Below are 16,462 nucleotides of genomic sequence, written 5' to 3'. Positions count from 1 at the left end.
GCATTGGTCCCCTTCTATAAGGAGCGTTTGTCTCTCAGGTTCGTTTACCCACTGTACTTGCACTGGTCCCCTTCTATAAGGAGCGTTTGTCTCTCAGGTTCGTTTACCCACTGTACTTGCATTGGTTCGTTTACCCACTGTACTTGCATTGGTCCCCTTCTATAAGGAGCGTTTGTCTCTCAGGTTCGTTTACCCACTGTACTTGCATTGGTCCCCTTCTATAAGGAGCGTTTGTCTCTCAGGTTCGTTTACCCACTGTACTTGCATTGGTCCCCCTCTATAAGGAGCGTTTATCTCTCAGGTTCGTTTACCCACTGTACTTGCATTGGTCCCCTTCTATAAGGAGCGTTTATCTCTCAGGTTCGTTTACCCACTGTACTTGCATTGGTCCCCTTCTATAAGGAGCGTTTGTCGCTAAGGTTCGTTTACCCACTGTACTTGCATTGGTCCCCTTCTATAAGGAGCGTTTGTCTCTCAGGTTCGTTTATCCACTGTACTTGCATTGGTCCCCTTCTATAAGGAGCGTTTGTCTCTCAGGTTCGTTTACCTACGGTACTTGCATTGGTCCCCTTCTATAAGGAGCGTTTGTCTCTCAGGTTCGTTTACCCACTGTACTTGCATTGGTCCCCCTCTATAAGGAGCGTTTATCTCTCAGGTTCGTTTACCCACTGTACTTGCATTGAGCGTTTGTCTCTCAGGTTCGTTTACCCACTGTACTTGCATTGGTCCCCTTCTAAAAGGAGCGTTTGTCTCTCAGGTTCGTTTACCCACTGTACTTGCATTGGTCGAATTGTGTAGGAATATTTGCTCTATCATCATAACATTGGGCTTGGATCCATTTTTACTAGGAGAATTGGTCACTCATGATGACAATGGTTATTGGCCATTTTTATCCGGAGCATTGGTCTATCATCATGCCATTGGCATATATGTTTTAATGATATTCATTTACAAAGTTTTGGCTTTCCCATATCTTGTTTAGTCCACATTTGCTTAAAATCCATTTCGTAAGCCACACACATTTCCCGTGCTTATGTTTATGATTTTCAGTGCCTTGGGTTAGCAAAATCATCCAAGGGAAATTCAACAAATCATTCTGGCCTGATCTACTCAGAGACGTGCTCATATGTACAATTATTCATGACAAAAAACTAATTTCAATACAATATAATTTTACAACATAAATATTTAATCATACCAATTTACAACATTAGTATTTGTGGCAAACGAACCTTTTGCTGTAATGTTACCCTTTTATCAAAACAAACCAAATTGTAAAAATATTATAATACCAATATCAATGCCATTTGTTCCAAAAATATACGATCTGGTTTTAGTGGGGTTCGAACCCACGCCGGTAAAGTCAAGAAAAAATAGTAATCAGCCGGCTAGTCCAGACGGCCACCGGGGCTTCAAATAACTGGTGGATATGTTGACCTGTTAATGATCCATTGATAACATCACGTGATAATGTCAATGAACCAATCACGCAACACTACAGCCGTAATTAATTTTCAATCGCGTTAAAAACGCTAATGTTAATTGTAGTATTCGCTGAAGGCTTTCAGCTTTTGGTAGTTTTGTTTTAACACTCCTTTATATTTGTCAAAAGAAAGAAGTGCATTTTACAAACCATGAGCGAGTCATTTAAATGTCTCAAAATAACATTACTTACCTGTAAAACATAAAAAAGATGTCAAGGTTTAAACACATAATATTCCATTGCTAATTCAAATCCATTCGAAATTGAATCAAGGACAAAAATACACATAATTTAATGGTTGAAATTCGTTTACAACTATGTTATGACTGTCATTGAAACCGTACTTTAGCTATTTAAACAAGGAAGTTTACCTCTATATATTTATGAAGAAAATCATTTTGAATATGTTTAACTCAACATGGGTATACTTATAATAAAGCGTTTTGAGTGTTAAATCGTTAACTAACTTTTGATCTAGCTAGCTTGTGCTTAATCCATATTCAAATATGAAACATCTCAGTATTCGTCTGGTCTAACGAAGGGAAGTATTCGTCTGGTCTAACGAAGGGAAGTATTCGTCTGGTCTAACGAAGGGAAGTATTCGTCTGGTCTAACGAAGGGAAGTATTCGTCTGGTCTAACGAAGGGAAGTATACGTCTGGTCTAACGAAGGGAAGTATTCGTCTGGTCTAACGAAGGGAATATATTCGTCTGGTCTAACGAAGGGAAGTATTCGTCTGGTCTTACGAAGGGCAGTATTCGTCTGGTGTAACGATGGGAAGTATTCGTCTGGTCTAACGAAGGGCAGTATTCGTCTGGTCTAATGAAATGCAGTATTCGTCTGGTCTAACGAAGTGAAGTATTCATCTGGTCTAACGAAGGGCAGTATATGTCTGGTCTTAAAAAGGAAAATTTACTTCTGGTCTAACGAAGGGAAGTATACGTCTGGTCTAACTAAGGGAAGTATACGTCTGGTCTAACGAAGGGAAGTATACGTCTGGTCTAACAAAGGGAGGCATTCGTCTGGTCTAACGAAGGGAAGTATTTGTCTGGTCTAACGAAGGAAAGCATTCGTCTGGTCAAACGAAGGGCAGTATTCGTCTGGTCTAACGAAGGGAAGTATTTGTCTGGTCTAACGAAGGAAAGCATTCGTCTGGTCAAACGAAGGGAAGTATTTGCCTGGTCTAACGAAGGGAAGTATTCGTCTGGTCTAACGAAGGGAAGTATACGTCTGGTCAAACGAAGGGAAGTATACGACTGGTCTAACGAAGGGAAGTATTCGTCTGGTCTAACGAAAGGAAGTATTCGTCTGGTCTAACGAAGGGAAGTATTCGTCTGGTCTTACGAAGGTCAGTATTCGTCTGGTGTAACGATGGGAAGTATTCGTCAGGTCTAACGAAGGGCAGTATTCGTCTGGTCTAACGAAATGCAGTATTCGTCTGGTCTAACGAAGGGAAGTATTCATCTGGTCTAACGAAGGGCAGTATACGTCTGGTCTTACAAAGGAAAATTTACTTCTGGTCTAACGAAGGGAAGTATACGTCTGGACTAACTAAGGGAAGTATACGTCTGGTCTAACGAAGGAAAGCATTCGTCTGGTCAAACGAAGGGAAGTATTTGTCTGGTCTAATGAAGGGAAGTAATCGTCTGGTCTAACGAAGGCAAGTATACGTCTGGTCAAACGAAGGGAAGTATACGTCTGGTCTAACGAAGGGAAGTATACGTCTGGTCTAACGAAGGGATGTTTTTGTCTGGTCTAACGAAGGGAGGTATTCGTCTGGTCTAACGAAGGGAAGTATACGTCTGGTCTAACGAAGGGAAGCATTCGTTTGGTGAAACGAAGGGAAGTATACGTCTGGTCAAACGAAGGGAAGTATACGTCTGGTCTAACGAAGGGAGGCATTCGTCAGGTCTAACGAAGGGAAGTACATGTCTGGTCTAACGAAGGGAAGCATTCGTCTGGTCTAACGAAGGGCAGTATACGTCTGGTCTAACGAAGGGAAGTATTCGTCTGGTCTAACGAAGGGAAGAATACGTCTGGTGAAACGAAGGGAAGTATACATCTGGTCAAACGAAGGGAAGTATACGTCTGGTCTAACGAAGGGAAGTCTTCATCTGGTCTAATGAAGGGAAGTATTCGTCTGGTCTTACGAAGGAAAGCATTCGTCTGGTCTTACGAAGGGAAGTATTACTATCCAATGATTTGGTGCGTTGCAACGTGCACGTTCAAGAACGAAGGGTATGTTTTCAGAAATCAAAGAACCTTTTAGAAGTAAGTTCTTTTATTGGTAATTTTAAACTGCAATATCAAATAAAATGCATTCATCTACATAGGATATCCAATCAGTGTGTTCAGTTTTATACTAGATATGTAAACAGAGACGTTTACATATGTCTTTTTTTTTGCGTTAAAAGCAATCGCTAAGTTGAATTATCAAGTCCGTATGACACAAGACCCACATATCAACGAACGTGTTATTTCTTTTACCCTTAAAGATAATTTGAGCGAAAAATAACATTAACTCTCTGATCAAAGGCATTTCAATTCGATGGCAAATAATGTTGCCCTTAATCATTTGCGTAGTATTGCATCGGCGCATACGCACTACAGGCATTTATTCATCAAAGCGCTGAAAGCGCCGAGGAACGGTGGCCCCGAGAGAGTGAGCAATTTATTCAAATAATGACAGGAATTTCAGAAACGAATTGATAGGAACACACAGGGAAGTTGAAAGGTGGGGTTCATATGTTTCACAACAACGTACGAGTTGACAGGCTTCAATATTATTAGGCGTGATATATACATATAGAACATATATATACACTGTAAGATAAAATTAATGTATGTAGAATATGTTTGAACATTTTAGGGTTGGGACGTTTGTTATTTCGAAGTAGTTGAAAGGGAAATACAGATACACAAGTTGATACAATTTGTATGTCATTGTATATTTTCATGCAGTAAGTATGAATAATATGGTCATTTTTTAAAACTCATCCAGGCATGTATGCTAAAAGATGTTAATATTGTTCCCAAGGGATAAGTTTCACAATGTAAATGAACATCACGTTAATTTTGAACAAGAGCTGGCACAGAGACAGCTGGCTCGACTATTCCGCCGCTTTTCAGTGTAAGGATTGAAAAGTTTTGGCCAAACATGCATGGATCACTGTTAGATAAGATTTCAATGCAATTCATGTGGTGAGATATTAACATAAATGTGGTAACATGGGAAATTTCAACCAGAATGTTTAAGTCTAATAATAAAGGGCAATTATTTGCAAAATACAGTTATATATCTTGGTTATTCAATGAGAATGAGTGGTTGAATACCATTCTATAAAGTCTCAAAGCTATACATCGAGTAGTTGCTGAGAAATTTACCTATGTGTGCTTACACGCAAAACATTAACCAGAATTTCTATGTCGAATAATAAAGGGCAACTATTTGCATTAAATGAAACTAGAGCTATCTTACATGGGGAAGTTTGATGGTTGAGTACAATTGTATGAGTCTCAATGCAATACATCAAGTAGTTGCTTTGATATTTATATAATGCGTGCTTGCACACAAAACCTTAATCAGAATATCTAAGTCGAATAATAAAGGCCTATCATTTGCATTAAATGCAAAGTCAAGTTATCTTACTTGGCTAATTAATTAGGTTGGATGGTTGAGTACCTTGTATCATGTCTCAATGCAATACATCAAGTAGCTGCTGAGATATTAACCTATGTGTGCTTACACGCAAAACCTTAGCCAGAATTTCTTAGTCAAATAATAAAGTCCTATTATTTGGATTAAATGCAAACTACAGTTATCTAACTTTGTTAATTCAGTAGGTTGGATTGTTGAGTACCATTGTATCAAGTCGCAATGCAATACCTCAAGTACTTAATGAGATATTAACCTATGTGTGCTTGCACGCAAAACCTTAACCAGAATTTTTAAGTCAAATAATAAAAGCCTATAATTTGCATTAAATAAAAAAGTAGAGTTATCTAACTTGGTTAATTAAGTAGGTTGGATGGTTGAGTACCATTGCATCAAGTCTCAATGCGATACCTCAAGAAGTAACTGAGATATTAACCTATGTGTACTTGCACGCAAATCCTTAACCAAGGTGTGACGCCGACGCCGACACTTGGGTGAGTAGTATAGCTCTCCATATTCTACGAATAGTCGAGCTAAAAATTGATATGAAAATACCATCTGTATGCAGACAGAACATGGAAAAAACAACATAGCAAATGAGAAGTGTTTTGTACAAACGAGTAGTACAATGTTTTATTTACATATCAAAATTAACGTAAAGTAGTAATACATTCAGTAAATGTCTGTGTTGTAAATATGTATGTGAGCAAACTATACATGTTTTGATGAGGTTGGCAATAAACACATGTGTAAATGTACATGAAATATGTATTAACATTATCAACAATATACACTGAAAGAACATGTACATATGTATGAATGAAACATTTATGTGTTATCAGTGTTAATGCACCATTTTAAATAAAAGTTTCAGTATAAAGCAACAACTGGTACAATAAAATGTGGTCATTGCAATATTATGATATATGGCACAGGGTAATTGAGAGCATGTTTATTTGTGGAATACGAATGAGTAAGAGATGCTTATGAGTAAGACTGTTTGTCATTATTCAGTAAAATTTACATCGAAATTGGCTGATGAAATAAACAGAGCATCCGAAAAGTTTATGGTCAGTTCATGGTACATCTCGTATTCAAAACAATTGACAGTTTGAGTGCTCCTCCTCATAATGATTTCCATGGCAACAGGGCAATGGTCCATTTAGAACGTTCTTCGGATAGTGGCTTGAAGGCATGTAACATCACAGCTGAGTACATCAGAGCTGAGTAAATCAATACCATTGTGGCGTTGACTTCCTGAAGGCTTCAGTTTTCTGAAAGTACATGTACCACATACATAGTCATTAATATTCATTGCATGATAGAGAGGGGAACATACCTCATATATATCAAAACTCATATAGTTCATCTGCAGGCTATATGCAACACATACTGAAAGTTTGGAAATGATATATTAAACAATAAATGATTGAGACAAATATTAGCACCTGTGGTATTTTCATAAAAAGCAGAAACAGCCATTTTCCTCAAATGGTAAGCTGCAAACCTTTGAAGAGCCATTATTTCCGTATGCATTGGAATAATTTGACCAAGTTAAGTTTTTTTCCTTGTAGCTTTCAATGGTGTCTATAGAACAGCACCACAAAAATGACCTGCCTACTCTTTATAAGTTTTTTTCTAAGCAAAATAAGGTTTTTGCACTTCTTTTGTACTTAGAGTTTTAAACAAGAGGCCCAAAAGAGCGTATGCTCTACTGGCTGGGTGGATCTGGCTGGTTTTCAAAAGGAACCGAGCTCTTATGGATATGTAGATACTGTACAAGTTTCATCGAGATCAAAACTGAAGGATGTATCGTGTTAACGAGCAATTGTTTTAAATACTGACAAACTGATTTTTTATACTATCAAGACATAATCTAGGCATGCCTGGGCGGATCTGGCTGGATTGTTAAAAAACGCACGGACGAACATACTACGTACAAATTACCATCGCACAAGCTCTTCTGGCCTTTGGCCAGTAGAGCTAAAAATGACATAGTGAAATGCTTCAACTTGTCAAAATTTTGCTTTTCTTATCCACTTATATACAAAGGTAACAGAACTGTTCAGTTTAACAAAAGAAATTAAGTGATATTTAGTGTGTTTATAGACAGTCTAAACACCACTATATGCCAAATTGTTTGCTTCAGGGACAAATGGCGCAACAAAAGAAATGGCAAAAAAACCCACAAAAAAATGAAAGATTCATGACAACTGCTTGTGTTTTCATGTATGAGGTGGCTACATGATGTAGAAAATGCAGAGATAGCATTAATATGCCCATTTTTTTTTACTTTAAGTATCTGTTTTGAAGGTTAGATTTGGCATTAAAATCAGAGTACAGCACTTCACCAATGTCTATAAGTTGCTTGTTTACACCTGATTTGCTATAAATCTCACTCTTTTGATCATTTACACACAAACAAGTACTACAGAGTTGACTTACATATTCATTCTTCTGAAATATTGGATTCAGAGCTGCATCTCCTGGATTAAGATTGCAGGACTACCGGTGGGAGGAAAAAGGCGCAGCTAACTGGAGCTTATCAGCACATCATGATCTGCAAGCAAGACACAAAAGCAATATTTTACACTTATAGAACTATCTTCCAATACTGTTAAAGTTTGAAAAAGGCATGTAAACACTCATTTGAGGCATACACAACCTTTTATGTGGTCATAAATGTGATAAATATGAAGAAAAGCTCATGAATTGAAAGATTTTCAGGACAAATTTTATGAAATATATAGTCTTTTGGACATTTTGCTATCAGTTTTTAACAATTCAAAGGTTAATCTCATCTTAATGAGTACCCAGATGCATTTTGAAAGCATTAAAATCAGACATGCTTAGATTTTCTTCTTACTTACAGTATTCCTTTCTCTGAAATCTTTTCTGAGAGCCAGTATGGAAAACCACATGAGACCACATTTTTACCAGCACTGGTTCTCGTCCTTGAAAATTCCCCTGTGGCTACATCAACCAGGCTGGCTATTGAAATAAACAATACATTAGGGTTTTAAGACATTAATAATGTGTTAAGGTTGATTTTTTAATGCATGAATGGAAAAGGCTCTACTCTTTATGAAGTGGCTCACTTTTTATTTCTTTTGCCTTGAGAAATGTTTCAATATATAAACTGCATAAATAAATGAATATATATGAATGATTGATAGAATGAACTAATGAATTAATGAAAGGTGGCATTATTTCTTTAAAATAGGGATCTGATTGTGTTGCTGTGATTGTTTAAGTAGATGTTTTCTTGTCCATAAGCTGAAAATCATATGCACATTAAATAAAACATCATTCTGCATCAAATGTGCAGTAAGTTTTGTTTAATTGCTTATATAATTTAAAATTAATGTCATGTTTGCTTAAAAGAGCAAACAAAATGTGCGAATAGATGCACAATACAGACCAAAGACTAATACAAGTCAGCAGTTTCATTAAAATTAATATTATTATCAAAGCCACAAAAGAAATGATCGACAAACAACATGATAAGAATTCATTTAGTAATGGAACAAACAGTATCAATGGGCTTATATGACCCAAACTTACTCACTTTATACTTCAGTTTGGATACAATTTTCCATTATATGACCTTGAAGTACTAACAAATTACATGTGGGCATGTTGGCATACACAAAGTACAGCTCGGCCAGGTGGGCAGCTCGGCAACATACTCAATTAACACATCTCTGGCATATCAGTTAAAATTGATGGGTTCAACTTTTAAGTGTTCCACCACGACCAAAAGCTGCTCATGACAGGTGTGATGAAGCCAACACTTGAAGATGAACCCAATATCATATTTCAGTTAGAAAACTACTGATGTAACCTAAATCTGGCATTTTTCTCAGGCTTTATTTTATATAAACACGTCTTTATTACATACCGTAAACATATTTGAGAACGAAACGGTACGAAACTGGGGACGAACACAAAATTTGTGAAAAAACATGGTTTTTTTTTACAAATATTTAAAGAATAGACATAAAATGTATTCATCCTTAATGTTTACACCTATATACACAAGGTGTATTTGCATTTGGAAGCTGTCAGCAACTGCTTCATGCATTAATCATCAAACATCTGACTAAGTGAAAACTGTAGTTTCACTTCGCGGAAGCCATTTTGGATTTTTGTTTACATTTTGGCGAAGTCTATAAATGGTTTAAGAACGTTTATAGTCCAGTTGTTTTCGTATCAAAAGTGATAAAAAAAACTATAAGAGACCCCTCCCATACTTAAAAACAAACCAAATAATCCTTTGTACTTGCCTTAAAACATGAAAAAAACGTTTAATCAAATTATCACTTTCGTTTTTCTTTTAGAAAATCCACGTTTTCAATGAACTCTGACTGGATCCCAGAATATTTCATCATCTAATTAACTATAAATTGCCACATGGTTCTCCGCAATTGTTGATATATGTGTTTTTAGGGTGTATAAAACCGGTACCAGCATTTGGTCGCCTTCCGTGAAAAAATAATATTCGTAACTACGTAGTAGGTCACCTAAGGTCACGAAGCTGTGTGAGCCACGAACGGCACGAATGCATAAATTAACGAAAAGCATAATATACGTCATCAAAATAAGCTAGAGGAACTACACAAATTCACATCGTAATCTAAACAAATTAAATAATAGATTAAACACGCAGGTTCATGATTTAGGCCTCTCAATTAATGTAGGTCACGCACAGACATAAACAACGCAGGTAAAACACAGATATTTGCACAAAGAACAATATGTATACAGTGCAAATAATGAAGCAATTTCAATAACTGTCATGCCACGCACAATGAGCGCATTCAATGAGCGCATTATTTCGACCGAATCACCGTGTAATCATTTGGAGTAACGATCTGATGTGCCTAATATGAACGTGGCCCTGAAGGGCCCCCGTTCAAAAACGGAAACAGAAAACACAATGCGTAATCCGGTGTCCAAATCTAATGTTTAAATCATGCAATATTTTAAAAGGAAAATAAACGGGTTTGAAATAATGTTATCTCTAATGTTTAAGGTTTATTTCGTGTATACCGTAGATATATTGTTTTGAGTAGCATGTAGATAATATTTAAAATAGATCTAGCCATATTTTTTAAGATTCATCATTCCAAAAATGCGATATATTTTAAAATTGCTCCGACTGGCCTTGCCAGGTTATACAAGTAAAGCGAACATTAGACTCAATCAAATAGTTATTAACCTATAACGATATATATGCAATCTCTACATCATATTTAACTTAAACCAACTTTCCGATCAAGAAAGAGGGGAATTACGCATAAACAGTGCTTACAAGCATTTGAAAACAATAAGTAGATCAAGAGGGGGAATGGACAAACTAAACCGACCAACCATGTTTAAAGCTTGTTTTGAGGGTGTGCGCCAAGGTTGCGCCCCTTGAGTGCGATCCCACCCCGCCCCGAAATATTAACCTAGAATACATTATGTCAAACTAAGTCAAATATAACGTGGTTTAATAAATCTCTTATTTGATTCAGAAAATGAATTAACATCAATACCAATACTATAAAAGCGCTGAAAGCTTTGAAAGGTTGTAGGTGCGACAAAAGTTATTTCACTTTTTTTACAATTCTGTTCAAATGTATGCAATAAAATCGAATCAAAATAACTTTTGAGTGGCCCCCAACTGTTACCGATAAGCTCCTGTCATCACCAACGAACAAGTTATATTAATTGATGAGTTTTAATACAATTAGTTAGTTCAACTGATAATAGTAACTGATAAACCTATATATACTAAGATATATGAACATTGCTCCCATCTCGCAAGTTAATTGCTAGTGTATAAATAATTAAGTGCAACCCTACATTAGCTGAGGACGTTTTGTTTATTTCTAGTAGGTAAAGTCAGGCAGGGGAGTTTAGTCTGCACATTTCCATTTCCAGCGTAATTATCTTTAAGGATCTATCCCTCTCGGTTCCTCACCAACATTAATTGACGATTCTTCGCACTATTTTAAACCGCATAACACCAAACGTCCCATTTTGTAACATCGGCGCATTAATTATTTTAACAAGTCAAAGGTAGATCTGAAGATAAGTTGCGGAAACGATGTTACACATCAAAGCGCTGAAAGCGCTGATGAACGGTGGCCCCCGAGAGTAAGTCCATATGTTACTAATGAACTGGCCGAGCATTTTCTTAAATGTTGACAGAAATTTCAGGAACCAATTGATAGGAACATATTTGCAAAGTTGAGAGGCGGGATTCATATGTTTCACAGCAAACAGACGTAAAAGTTGACGGGCTTTAATTTTATCAGCCAAAATATATACACATAGAACGTACATCAAGATGAAAGTAATGTTTGTAGAATATTTTAGGATTTGGAAGTTATTTCGAAGTAGTTGGAAGGGAAATATAGATACACGAGTCGATATGAAATGTATGTCATTGCATATTTCACTGCATATTCTAAAAGATGTTAGTATTGTTGTCAACTGAAAAGTTTCACAATGCAAATAAATATAATGTCAATGTTGAAAAACTGATTCGAAAATGACATCTGTGTGCAAACAGAACACATAAATCTACACCATAGCAAATGAAAAGCGTTTTGAACCAACAAGTAGTACTAAGTTTCATTAACATATCAAAATCAATGCAAAGTAGTTATAAATTCAGTAAATGGCTGTTTTGTAAATATATATGTGAGCAAACTATGCATGTTTTGATAAGGTTGGCAATAAACACACGTGTAAATGCACATGTATTATGTATAAACATTATCAACATATATACTAAAAAGACATGTATAAATGAATGACTTTTCAATCAAGTATCACTTTAAAGCAGCAACAGGTAAAAAATGCACACATAAGTTATTAAGCATGATGAGTTCTAAAACAGCAATTAGATTAACAAAAATACATATGTAAGCATAATTAACCAGTCAATAATATATATTGAAAGTGCACACATGATATAAGCAATAGCTGCTAGCACTTTTGTTAAAAGGAGGAAAAAATATGAACATAAAACAAGAGACGTTTGTCACACACTATGCTTTCCCTGAGCGCCATATTGTCAGGATTATATGGACAATTAAATGAAATATCCATGGACCGAAGTGACAGCTGATTTGTCACTGTCATTGGATGCTGTTAAGGCAGTTTTAAGATTATGAACATTCACCTATGACTCTATGACCTCAAAATCCATATGAATCATCAGCAGGTCACCCAAAACCTGAATGTCAAGTTTGAGGGCCATGGGTGAATGAATTGTCAAGTTTTCACACAAACAAGCTTTTTCTAAAATCATAAGGGGTCATATACACAGGTCAGACACAACACAAGTCAAGTTTGAGGACCATGAGTGCAGGCATTGTCGAGTTATCACTCCCAACAAATTTTCATATTCAAGGTCACTGTGACCTAGTAGAATTGCATCATTTCATTCCAGATACAGATTGAAATAAACATGGAGGGTCATTTTTTAGGCCGTTCTATGTAGGTCACAAACGTAAACAACAGGTACTTGCACAAGGAACCATCAATACCTTATGATTAACCAAGACAGTCCAAAAGTAAATCATGCTAACAAAACCGTTTTAAACGTTAAACATTTCTTGAGTTACGATCAAATACTTACAATACACAATCACTCGGGCTTATGTTTAAGAAGTTGTAAAAGTCGCACATACTCCGGTAAGGTGCTTATAAAATGGCGACGACATTAATATATTGAGTGCTCATTACCGGCGCAATAATCTATTTAATATGCCTGATCGATATATGTCTTCAAAAACATTCACTTCGTAAATTTATTTCTTATTTAAATATTGTTAACATGTCTATTCTCTTTTTATGAATTTTAGAATTGTTTAGCATCAATGTATACATGTGGTTACTACTTCTTACCGATTTACAATGAAACAATACTCATAGTTTTTCGTCGTTTCTTAGCGGTTGCGTATGTATACATAGTCGTTATTTTCTGAACTTTTTAGCTGCATTTTCAAAAATATGGAAAAATGTACCAGTATAATATACATTACTATACATCATTTTAGATGTTTTTGAAAATCTAAAATGTCATGTGTATTCAGGTATTGACAGAGCGTACTATTTGACCGCTTTACCGTATATGCTATTTGTAGTAAGGATCTCATATGCCTACTATGAACGTTGGCCCTGAAGGGCCTCCGTTCTATAATGTATTTGTTTTATTTATTTTTACATACGGTACTGTTTTATCTTTGCCCGTTGGCAAGGTAAGGATTTCAAGCATGGCCATATATGTGGATCTGCTTGTCTTGAGTGCGTATACCCACAGCATAGTAGTTTGATTTCACGGTCTAAGACTTGTCAACTTTCTCATATTTGCATTGTTTGGGGCTTATTAGTGTCTTCGAGTTTTCGGATACGTTGATAAGAAACATGCAAGCAACAAAGCCTATCAAGTTTCAGTGTCCAGAATATACTTAATGGTTAATTTCTTGTGTTGATTTTACCATTGGTACGAGTGACATCAAAAAGCACTATCATGTTTTGTATCTATGCAATCTTCACATACCATACTAGATTGCAATATCTAACTACTTACAAGGGTTATTAACTGGATGTATGTCTTATTGAATAACAATGATCTTGATTTTGACCCGTGTAACCCCAAACCAATAACAAATTAACGTAAGCGGGTGTCACCTTCGGGTCATGGATATTTTATCTCCGACTTTGTCTCACACAAGACCTCAAATAGCTCGGCAATCAAAAGGCAATACTTGATGGTAAAGCTGGTAATGGATACCTTGATATATCGCCAAAGCGCTCAGTCAGCTAAGGGTGTCAATGGTTGAGTCTAACTCAAACTCAAATATCAAAACCCACCGAAACGCGGAAATATTTTTCCTTCCTAGCGACTTTTTTAAACTATCTTGATTCCAAGCTTGGTGTTTTTACAACATTAACAATACAAAGGAGAATCCAATTTCAAGAATTGATACATTTATAATGAATAATGTGTCCGACATTTGAATAAAAAACAAAAGTTTCAAATTCATATTAAGTATTTTATATCCCTTCAAATGACATTAAATTTCCAAATCTGTGTAAAAAATAATTAAAACCAATTAAATTCCGTTGCTGTTAGTCGTCTGGGAATGTTTCAATATAGATTGCAAGGCTAAAGAACGTACTTTTCCAAGCGTTAACCCGTTGTTGGCGTAAACTGCGTTTTTAACAAAAACACCATTAAAAGATTTATCGTTTAGATTTTGCTGGTTACTTTCCGGAGTATCCCCGAGCACTCTTTAAAGGACTCACTTAGGTTTTGGCACCATAATAAGTTTTCCCGGTAATGCATATCAAAACACCATATTGTTTAATTAGTTTACTTTTTTATACCTAAATTACCGAATCAACACTAAAATATAAAAAACAACTTGCTGTAATGGGGAGCAAACCAATGTCGGTACAGTCCAGAAACAAATAGACAACTGGTACTATTTACATTCGCCTGCAAGGAAGCTGACAGATATTTAAACCTTTAATGAATATATTGGTAGCATCACGTGTTAATGTCAGTCAACTAATCACGTTGCAGCCTTTTGCTGAATCGCGTTACTAACGCTTTTCGAAATGGTGGATTTCAAACATAACATTTGAGAATATATCAACATTTGTTGAAGGGTTCCATTCGTCAGTATCTAGGTTTAACATTTTTAATAATTTGCCACACTTTGTTTTATTATTACACTGCTTTTTACAAACCATAAAATAGTCGCTTCAAGGACCTTCAAAAGTGCAAAAGTGGGAGTGGAAGGTCAAAAATTAAAACGTTTGAAAAGTTCATGTTTTATTTCGTTTTGAGGAACGATCTTTTTGGGGAGTAAGAGATACATTCTTAGTGACATGTTTCGGATAAGTAAGGAGTTGAAGAAACTTTACAAAAGAAGATTTTATCAGATTTTGGATAAAAAAGCATTCACATTAGTTCAGAAAAGTCTGTCGACATTATAACTTTGTTTTGTGTCAAAATGCCGCAGACTACCTTATCAACAATGTATTGAGAGTTCTTGATGATATATTTTCAAATAAAAAAGACATTTAAAAATAATGGGAAATAGTGGATGGCATTCGTTTCCTGGTTACACAAATGCATTTTTTTTAAATAGCTGCAATCACCACAAAGCTTCAAGAAATTGTTGATTCCGATAGTTTTGATAGAAAAAACCCATATTCATTTTGTAATCAGACACTTCCGGAAAAACGAAATGATTTTTGATTGGAAATCTGATAAAATCTTCTTTGAAATTCGTAAAAATTGCTCAACTCCTTCTTAAAGCTTCACATGTTGCAATGGATATATGAATTAAGCTTGTAAATTTTGACCCTCATAACTTTCTTTAAACATTTTAAATTTCGGTCCATCAAAAGACGTTTGCATTGTGGCCAATCCTTTAGTACCGTAAGGCTAACGGCTAAGATATATTATTGAAACGGGCCCCAGTGACTTATAGCCCCATGTTTTCGATAAACATGCCCGAATGGTATAGCGAAGTGCGAATTAAATTGTGTTTCGCCGTTAAACTGATGTGCATTTCAAAAGCAGAAAGATGGTGTATATCATTCGTTGAGAATATTGATAACATGAGATAACATGAATTGAGAACACATGTTTTCGGTGCAAAGTATCATCTGTCCATGGCACAGGCGAAATCTTCATTTCATTTATAATTATGTTCATTTTTCAAAGTCAATCAGTCTTCAACCTTTTTTGTTCAGCTATCAGTAGCCAATTGTATACGGCTGAATGTGTTATTCTGATGTTATCTTTTGGATAAACTGCTCGTGAAAGCACCTTCATTGGTCAATAACAGTAATTGGAACCATATCAAGTCAAGTGGAAACAAAGTACGAGCCACTCTTACTTTCTAAATGTACTTTAAAATCTAGCTAATTATATGTATTTTATTACCATAAATAAAACACAGAAATTTAGAATGAGTATGCAGTTTTCGAATTTACATTGGCCGTTATGTTCCATTGCCCCTAACAAACTTTACATTCGTGTTGAGCTTAATTATTTAATTTTCCTGTTCCTCAATTCTTTCCGCATCCGATGGTGGGACACGATCAATCTGGTTGAGAAATGTAGCAGATTTAAATCTGAATATATCAAAGTCATAAAACAAAATATAAAAATTGTTTATATTTGACGGTTAGATATCACATTGATTCTATGACACAAGAAACACAAATGAGTGCATAAATAGTTGGGTTCTTTTAAGATCTCAATAGTGTTAATACGGGATTTCTCAAAATAAAAAATGCCCATT

General features: G+C 35.7%; 1 protein-coding gene and 1 long non-coding RNA gene across 3 annotated transcripts in view; both read right to left on the bottom strand.

The window, feature by feature from the left end:
• LOC128238132 (uncharacterized) overlaps window positions 1-1,810 on the bottom strand; it is a 25,690-nt gene extending 23,880 nt beyond the window's left edge. Inside the window, exon 1 of one of the 2 annotated variants that reach the window (XM_052953707.1) lies at window positions 1,676-1,810. The gene's annotated coding sequence lies outside the window, so the exon portion shown is untranslated. The remainder of the gene's footprint in view (window positions 1-1,675) is intronic. The other variant, XM_052953708.1, reaches the window with a different exon arrangement.
• A 3,929-nt stretch (window positions 1,811-5,739) lies between these two features.
• On the bottom strand, window positions 5,740-9,636 carry LOC128238142 (uncharacterized). Its single transcript, XR_008261636.1, has 4 exons — window positions 9,421-9,636; window positions 8,009-8,125; window positions 7,584-7,698; window positions 5,740-6,412 (listed from the first exon to the last, which is right to left on the bottom strand). It is a non-coding gene; the product is annotated as an uncharacterized LOC128238142 (long non-coding RNA).
• Window positions 9,637-16,462: the final 6,826 nt, after the last annotated feature.

This window comes from Mya arenaria, chromosome 6, assembly GCF_026914265.1.
Source record: "Mya arenaria isolate MELC-2E11 chromosome 6, ASM2691426v1".
NCBI classification, from domain to species: Eukaryota; Metazoa; Mollusca; class Bivalvia; order Myida; family Myidae; genus Mya; species Mya arenaria.
This window is presented reverse-complemented; position numbering and strand designations above follow the sequence as displayed.